This window comes from Humulus lupulus, chromosome 5 (assembly GCF_963169125.1).
Source record: "Humulus lupulus chromosome 5, drHumLupu1.1, whole genome shotgun sequence".
Lineage (NCBI taxonomy): Eukaryota > Viridiplantae > Streptophyta > Magnoliopsida > Rosales > Cannabaceae > Humulus > Humulus lupulus.
The window spans coordinates 102,673,328-102,682,267 of record NC_084797.1 but is presented as its reverse complement, the minus strand read 5'-3'; the positions used below and the strand labels follow the sequence as shown (position 1 = coordinate 102,682,267).

Below are 8,940 nucleotides of genomic sequence, written 5' to 3'. Positions count from 1 at the left end.
CAACTTGAGGATTAGCGGGAAATACGATAAATGACAGGTATTCCCTTATAGGCAATAAGAGACTAAGGACAAGTTAAGGGGCATTTTGGTCTTTTGTGTTAAAAAGATAGGCTTAGGATAGACTTCAAGAAGTGACTAGAACAACCAGAAACCATGAAGTGTTGTCTCTTTCTCACGTTACCCTCTCTATCACTCTTCTTGGCGAACTTTGGAAAGCAAAAGAAGAACACCAATCCTATGAACTTTGCAGCAGGGATTTGCCGAAGAATCAAAGCTAGGATTACTTGAGGATCATTTTAGGGCCCGAAATTGTGATCAACGTCAGTTTTGTACTTTGTTTTCTTGATGAATTCTGTTATGGTTTAGGTTTTGTTGAGGTTTTAGCTTTGATTCTGAATTTGAGTTTTTGTGAGGATATGGATTAGTTTTTGGGAAATTATGATATCTATGTTGTGTTATTATGAATTCTATACTCAATTTTAAGGATTAGTTATATCTAGGGTGAGTTCTTATGGGTTCAGCTCGGGGAAAAACCTTGAATTTTTGGGTTTGTGATGTTGCATCGCGGCGCTGTTCTTGAGCACCGCGGCCCGCATGAACCCATAAGGCCTAGGAGGATTGTTGAAACGCCCAGGTGTCACGGCGTAGGTTAGGGCGCACCGCGACCTGTTTCCCCCAGGAGAGAGCCTTGGGGCTCTCTAACTTGTATCGCATCGCGGCCCTAGGGGGCTGGGTCGCGACTCAAATTAAAGAAAAATCCAAAACAAGTTTTTAAGCTCAGGAACATAAATTTACAGGCTTGGAAAGGATTCTAATACCCAGTTTAGTAGAATACGAGGTCCCAGAGGTTAGAATTACCCCTTGAAACTTTTGAATAGTCTAAGTGACTGATGATTATTGTTATTGCTTGTGACTAGGTTATACCGCTAGGGCTCAGGGATAGGGATCGTGCTCCGGACTGCCATAAGATAGTCGCTCGAGACTCGAGGTAAGAACGTTGCATTCGGGTTGTGATTGGGGCTCAGACCTCTCTTAATAAATATGAGTATGACTTGACTATATGTGAGCACAAAGTTATAACTGTGTTTTAGAATATCTGGTAGGGCATGCTTGATGCTGCATAAGATTTCTTATTGTGCAATGTATATGTGATTTTATCTATTTTGAAGGTTGGCCTAAGGGCGTCAGTGGCCGATAGAAAGTGTGCAGAATACAGCCTGACCTAAGCGTATCGGGATCATCTATAAGACCAAAGGTCTTGGCCTAAGGGCACCGATCATGAACATTATGCAAATAAAAAAAAGTGTTCTTTGCACTTAATTAACTGTATTGATTGATGAGATTGGATTATGTGCTTGATTGAGCAGAATATCATTATTATGCTTACCGTTTCTGTCTTTTTGAGCCATGGCTCACGGGTGCTATGTGGTGAAGGTAAGGGAAATAGGATAGCCGGACCAAGCTTTGGGGGCGGTGTGTACATATGCAGCCTACTCGACCACCACGACTGGGATAGCCTGGGAGGAACTAGGGTTGAACCCTGTTTTGCCACTTACCACGACTAATTTGTATTCCATCTGTCTTTTATGATTTAATAACCAAGTTTTGTGATCACGTTTATAAACATAATATTTTAATTAAAAATAATCACTTTGTTGACCAAACTTTTTAATACCTAACCTTGACAAAGTCTTTAATTACACATTTAAGTCCAAATGATTGCTTAGCGAGCTAAGCACTATTTTAAACACACAGTGTAATAGTCTTGGCTAACCAGGGTGTTCCAAAAAGCACCTACTCTCAAGTGCTCATCACTCCAGGCCCTAAAGTCATCTTGAAGTGGGACGCAGCTTCGCTCTAAATCCAGCAGAGGTCGAGCAATAAGGCCATCAGACTCCATCTCTGTAACAACCCAGATTTTTAAGACTCGATAATGCAGAAATATAAATGTTTTCATTTAACCAAATGTCGCAAAAACTCGTATAAAAAAAACTTTTTAAAAGTCGTATGGCCATACTTAACATTTAATACAAACATATTTTATAAAGAGTAAAGTGAGCCTATTTTATGAAAATAACACAACATTTCAAAAAATAAAATGGCTTCCCAAACTGTCGGTCCACATGTACATTCGCAAGGTAGACTCTAGCACTCCCTGCTCTTCCTTGCCCTTGTTCTTACCTACAATAGGAAACAACTAGCTAAGCGAAAATGCTTAGTAAGTTCAACTTTAAAACAAAAGCATGCAGAGAATTAGGGTTCCAAATCAATCTGGACCCTACACAATCAATATCAAGAACGCAAAAGTGTCTTGGCAAAATTATGGTCATGCCTGATAACCAATGACAAATTATTTCGTATAAAAAAATAAATTCCTGCACTCAGAAAATCCCAGAGCAAGCAGATATAATATATCACAATATAACTCGAGACCAAAGCTCGAAAACTTCTAACAATTCGGGCATAACGCGCCCTCCAGCATAAATGCTAATCTGCAAGAGAGAATTGAGTCTCAACACTAAGATCTAGGCAATAAATATCTCCATCAAGGTTAACTATCATGTTACCTAGGGCATCACTACTTATCCAAGAGTAAATCCCTCACAAGGGTAACCATCAAGTTACCTAGGGCATCACTACTTATCCAAGACTGCAATCAAAGTTACACGGTTTTACAGAGACTTCTATGTTAATCAGTGGTGCTGGTGAGCAGTTGCCCCTAGGGTGTTCAGCTTCACTCAAACTTGGCAACCCCTAGTATCTCTAGGCACTCTCACTGAATGGCCAATATTCACGGCTACTATTCGGGAATAACTTATCAGAGCACTTGCTCAAGTTCTAACCATTCACTGATTACATAAGCATGAAGGCCCCTAGGTCCCATTCATTTTGGCGCCCCTAGGTTTAAACCAGCAATTCTCACCTCTTGGCCACTTGTCGCGGTAATGAATCGGACATAATAAAATCAAGCAGCGTGACGGGGATCAACCGTCTAGGATATGACGGATATCTACCGTTCATATTTTCTAAATCAGCACCCACTAGACTAACGTCTCTAAGCAACTTTCTACGACAGTGTATATATGTGCATGTGTCTCCATACTAACATACAGTACAATAGTCGTTTCTTGTTGCAGCCACACAATAGAAGTTGACTTACTTGGTGTCTTTTGCTCTCAGCAAGATTTCACCCTCCAATGTATAATTCTGTTATGCTTAGCCAATACTGTAATTATTCATACAGTATAATCGGATTAATTATGGCATTTCATCATTCATTATTATTATTTTTGGCAATTCGGTCATTTAAAAAAAAATTGTAAGGATTAATGATCCTTATTTTGTTTTAAACCCATTCAAGAAATTCATACTCAAAAATAGAGACTAAACCCTAAGTCTCGGGGAGACCTATCCTATGGTCTTGACAGCTAGGCTCGGGTATCACAATAATATTTTTCCACAATCCGCTAAAAATCTTATTCTTTAAAAGTATCGATATTAACCTGTACTTTCACAAGTTGGTTAATTATATAGAACATTTTAGCCGACATTATATCGAGAAAATACTAATTAAATTCCTTAATTATATTTCAAGAAAATAATCTCTTAATTTTCCTTTTATTTTTCTTAAGGTTTTAATCTCTAAAAACAAGTATAAGGAAATAGCCAAATCTTAACTTAATTAGGAAAACCATTAAAATTTCTTATCTTGAATAGTTAATTTTCCGAAGTCAATTAATCAAGTTTACTGAATAGAAAAATAATTTACTTAATTATTTTCTCAAAATATAGGGTTTTAAAACCTCTTTTAATTTATTAACTTATTAATAAATTAAATCTTTTATTTTTTTAGAAAGAATAAAAATTCTTTAATAAAAATAATTCTCACTAATCTCAAAGTGGTATTTTAGGTTAAAATATGTTTTCAAGACTTACCAAGTTTTTATCTTGCAATAAGTACAATTTTACTTTTTACCTTAAGTTCCAAAATCCCATGTTTACACTAAGTGTGAAAACCCCATTTTTTTTCACATTTTTAACTACATACTTTGTTAGGTTATAACTTGAAATTTACTTACCCAACTGTTACCAAAACTTCCAAATTCCATTTTTGGTATGCCATTTAGGTCTTTGTAAAATATTAGGTCAAAAGGAGAATTTTTTATTGGTGAAAATATTTTCCAAACAATGAGGTAAAAATGACTTTATTTTCAAGTCCTTATTTTTTGCAAACATTGGCACTTAATATCTTTCAAACCGTTCAATATTTTGTTACAAAATTTTACAGTCGAATACTATGTTATATCAAGAATATGTCCACAAATATTTGGAAAAAACTTGGTTCATTTGACCTTTACAGTGGCTGTCCGAACTTGGTCCCGAAATTAAGAATACGAAAAAATTGTTTTTTACCTAAACATGGAAAAAGCATAACTCACTCATTTCAAAACATTTTTTAGTGTTTCGAAAGCTAAATTTTATGTACTCCATCTCAAAAACATCACAGTACAATTCAATTTGACAAAATAAATATACAGTAGATGCTTGACCCCTTGGAAGTCACTGCTCAAAACTTGTATTTTTGTTTTAGGGTTTTCAACAAAACCCTTGGGGATTTTGGTTCCTATTTTCAAAAATCAACACACAAGCATCATAAAAACTATAGAGAAACTACCATAGCCTTACTACATCACCAATAAGAAAATTTAAGCATTAAATATACAAAATAATGCTTAAAAACATAAAAACCATACAAAAACAGCCATAAAAAGTAAACTTTTTACCTCTAATTGTTCTTGCTTATGGTTTGGATCTTTCTACTAGCTTTGAATCCTTCAAAACCCTTTCAAAACCTTAACCAACTCCCCCAACAACATATATAATTATCTATTTAAAAATCTATGGTTAAAACTTTACAAAAGTCTAGTTTTTTTTAAACTTTACCTTAGGGAAACCCTTCCTAGACCAAAGCTTAAGCTTCCAAGCCTTCTTAGTGTTCCTGAGGTTGAAAATGGAGAGAAAACTTGAGAGATTTTTCAAAATCAAGATGAGAGTGATTGTGAGAGTATAGGGTCGGTTGGGTGATGGTCTGGATGAGCATATCAACTAAAAAAAATATCTAAACACTTGAGTGTTTTTACCTTTATCACTTTGTGTCATTAACATATATTGATATGATTTAAAACTTAATCAATTTTGTCCACAAAATTTTAAAACCTCACATGGCTGGCCACCTCTTTCTATATATGCATTTATATTATTTTTTTTATAAAGGTTAATAAATATTTCCTAAGAAGAAAATTCCAAATTGACTTTCTATAAACTTTTTCACTCTTATTAAGTTTTAAAAACAAAACTTAACACATAATAATTAAATTAAATTTCTCTCACATTTAATTTAATTAATTACACAATAAAATTTAACCTAAGTTCCATTCATGGAATAAAATTCCCTAATTCGGTAAAATTAAGCATTTAACACCAAAATGCCTTAAAATTTCCATTTTCTCTTAGGTTATTATTTTTTACCAAACTTTAATTTTCATGAATGTATTTTATGCCCAAAATATATTTTTCATAGTTTTTCATTTTATTTTCCGAGATTTTTACCCGATTAGGGTTTCTGTGTCGGTCCAAGACCGAAAGTCTTATCTTGACTTTTTTTTTAAAAATCATAATTTGGCTAGCAATAACTCATGGAAATAAATTCCAAACAAATATAATATTTTTTTAAATAATAATCTTAACTCGGGGAAAATAATCTCAACCCGAGTCTTTTCAAGGTACCTGAAACGTAGGGTGTTACAATCTCGATCTCGTGGCTCAGCAATATCTTGTTCACCTTCCATTGAGTCGTTATTCGGGACATGATGTGCTCGGCATCAAAAAAGGCATTAGGATCTACTACAATCTCCCTATACACCACTGGGCTGAAGTGGGGAATATGAGATTCGGAGGCGATATGCTTGCCCTTATCTTTGCTCTAAGAAGAAGAGCCTGCAATGTTTTTCTTTTATTGGGCCACAATCTAGCTTGCCTGACAACAAAGCGGCCTAATTAGTAGTGACCTAAAATAAAGTCTAGCTACGATGATAAAGGTCCAAAGATCCTAAGGTTCGAATTTGGTTTTATTAGCCTAGAATATACGCGAGATAAAAGCACTACAACAAATTTGACATACAATGACTCCCTACAATGTCTTACACCATTGGTGTAAGACATTAAAACTTATCAGGGGTTTTAAATGTCTAATGGTGTAAGACATTGAAAGTTTTTATTAATGACTAAAATTGGAAGACATTAAAAATGGTGGAAGACGTTGGAAATAGGTTGAGAAGTGGCCAGGGGGACATCTAATGTCTCCCACTGGGAGACGTGGGACACGTGGCACGTCTCCCACTGGGAGACATTGAATGTATAGAGGGGTACATCCAACGTCTCCCACTGGGAGACGTGGGACACGTGGCACGTCTCCCACTGGGAGACATTGAATGTATAGAGGGGTACATCCAACGTCTCCCACTGGGAGACGTGGGACACGTGGCACGTCTCCCAATGGGAGACGTTGGATGTACCCCTCTATACATTCAATGTCTCCCAGTGGGAGACGTGCCACGTGTCCCACGTCTCCCAGTGGGAGACGTTGGATGTCCCCCTGGCCATTTAATGAATTTTGGGTCTTCTTCTTCCTCATAACACCAAACAGAGAGAGCACACCAAACAGAGAGCACGAAAGGGGTTGCGATTTTAGGGTTTTCAAGGTTAGTTTTTTTTAATTTTTATGAATTTTAGTTAATTATTTTGATAAAAAATCATAGGTTTAGCATTAGGATGAGTAATATACATGATTTTGTGTTAATTTTACATTTTTATGCATTTTTTTCTATACATTGTTAGATTTATTTGTTTTTCCATGGAGGTTTTTTTATAGATTTAAGATTTCATAGTTTTTTTTTAATTTAACCTATCACATTGTATATATTTCATTATAATATATATGTTCATGATTTTTTTTAATTTTTATCATTATTTATTTCGAAATTTAGATATATTTTTGTATGTATATTTAAACTTTTTTTTTTTAAATTCTAACTATTTTGTTATATATATAGTTATTATGTTAAAATAAATTTATTAAATAATTTTAAAAATATAAATATATGCAAAAATTTATGTTTTTGTTGATTATTGAGATTTTAGGTTATGAAATTTTTTATTGATTTTTTGTTTAGGTTATAATTAGTGGCTCATTGGAGTTTTTTTTTATTTGTTTACCAATCAATTACTTATTAGGAATTTAGTGATATTTGTTTAGTAATGTTTAACATATTAATTAATTTAATTTCGTAGGTTGTGATTTTGGTGGTGAGATTTTAGAGAGTATTTTGCATCAAAACTTCTATATCTATCAATCACACATTTGAGGTAATTAAGTTTCTAAAATTATAATAATAAGTTATATATTGCTAGATATTTAGTGATGTTTTATTTATTATTTATTAATTTATTTATATTGGTTTGTGAATTTAATAGAATTCGATTACTACTTGAAGTAATTTTGCTAGCTTTTGAATTATTAATTGCAAGAGGTAAATATATATTCTCTTACTTCTACTTTTAATATTATTAAACAAATGTTAGAAGAGTTTGAATATCTTAAATATTCATCCATAGTGAAGTAGGTTCTGAGATTAAAATTGTGTGCTGCGGTGATAACGGAAGGTTGAGAACTTGTGTGTATTAGTGAAGTAGGTTCTGAGAAATTTGACTGTGTGCTGCGGAGCTATAAGGAAGAAACTTATTGTATGTTGTTTGAATTGTTTGTTTTGCTATTCACATGTAGATGGTTAGGTCACTATTATAGGGGAAATGCTGCCCGATTTTATCTAGGATAATAAACAATTAATTTTATATAGGCATTCTATAAGGAAGAAACTTATTGTATGTTGTTTGAATTGTTTGTTTTGTTATTCACATGCAGATGGTTAGGTCACTATTATAGGGGAAATGCTGCCCGATATTATTTAGGATAATAAACGATTAGTTGAGAACGGGCATTACTTGATTGAACATGCAAGTCCCAGGCATTACTTGAGAACGGTATTATTAATTAAAATTTACAAATTATTTTTGAAACTATAAATGTAATCAAATAATTAATTAATATATTTTACTTTATATTTCTTGCAGCTAACAAGCACATCATATACAGAGGCACAAATTGATGAGTTGCGACAAGAATGGGCGACATATATGTTGCCGATAATCCAAAGTTACCGACCTCGTTGATAGGTTTTTTTTTAATTTTTTAACTCTTTCTTCATACACAATGCAATATTTGTTCATTTTGAATATTTCTAACAAATATTGTATTTCTTGTATATATCTAACAAATATATTTTTTTATTTCAATTTAAATTAATATTATTTCAATTTAATTAATTTAAATTTAGATTAAAATAATTTCAATTTAAATTAATATTATTTCAATTTAATTAATTATTAAATTAATTTCAATTTAGATTAAAATGATTTCAATTTAAATTAAAATAATTTCAATTTAAATTAATATTATTTCAATTTAAATTAATATTATTTCAATTTAATTAATTATTAAATCAAATTAAAATAATATTAATTATAAATTTATTTAATATATTTTTTTTAAATGTGGGAGACTTTCAATGTCTCCCATTGGGAGAGGTGGGAGACTTCCCACGTCTCCCAATGGGAGAGGTGGAAAGTCAAATGTTGACTTTCCACCTCTCCCATTGGGAGACGTGGGAAATGACTCACCTCTCCCAATGGGAGACGTGGGATGTCTCCTAGGGACTTCCCACGTCTCCCATTGGGAGAGGTGGAAAGTCAACGTTTGACTTTCCACCTCTCCCAGTGGGAGACGTGGGAAGTGAGGCACGTCTCCCAATGAGAGACGTGGGA

At 33.5% G+C, this 8,940-nt stretch overlaps 1 long non-coding RNA gene across 1 annotated transcript; it reads left to right on the top strand.

Moving 5' to 3' along the window:
- Window positions 1-6,608: 6,608 nt before the first annotated feature.
- LOC133780527 (uncharacterized) lies at window positions 6,609-8,485 on the top strand. The gene is made up of 4 exons (XR_009869388.1): window positions 6,609-6,761; window positions 7,351-7,425; window positions 7,982-8,100; window positions 8,191-8,485. It is a non-coding gene; the product is annotated as an uncharacterized LOC133780527 (long non-coding RNA).
- The last annotated feature ends 455 nt before the right edge of the window (window positions 8,486-8,940 follow it).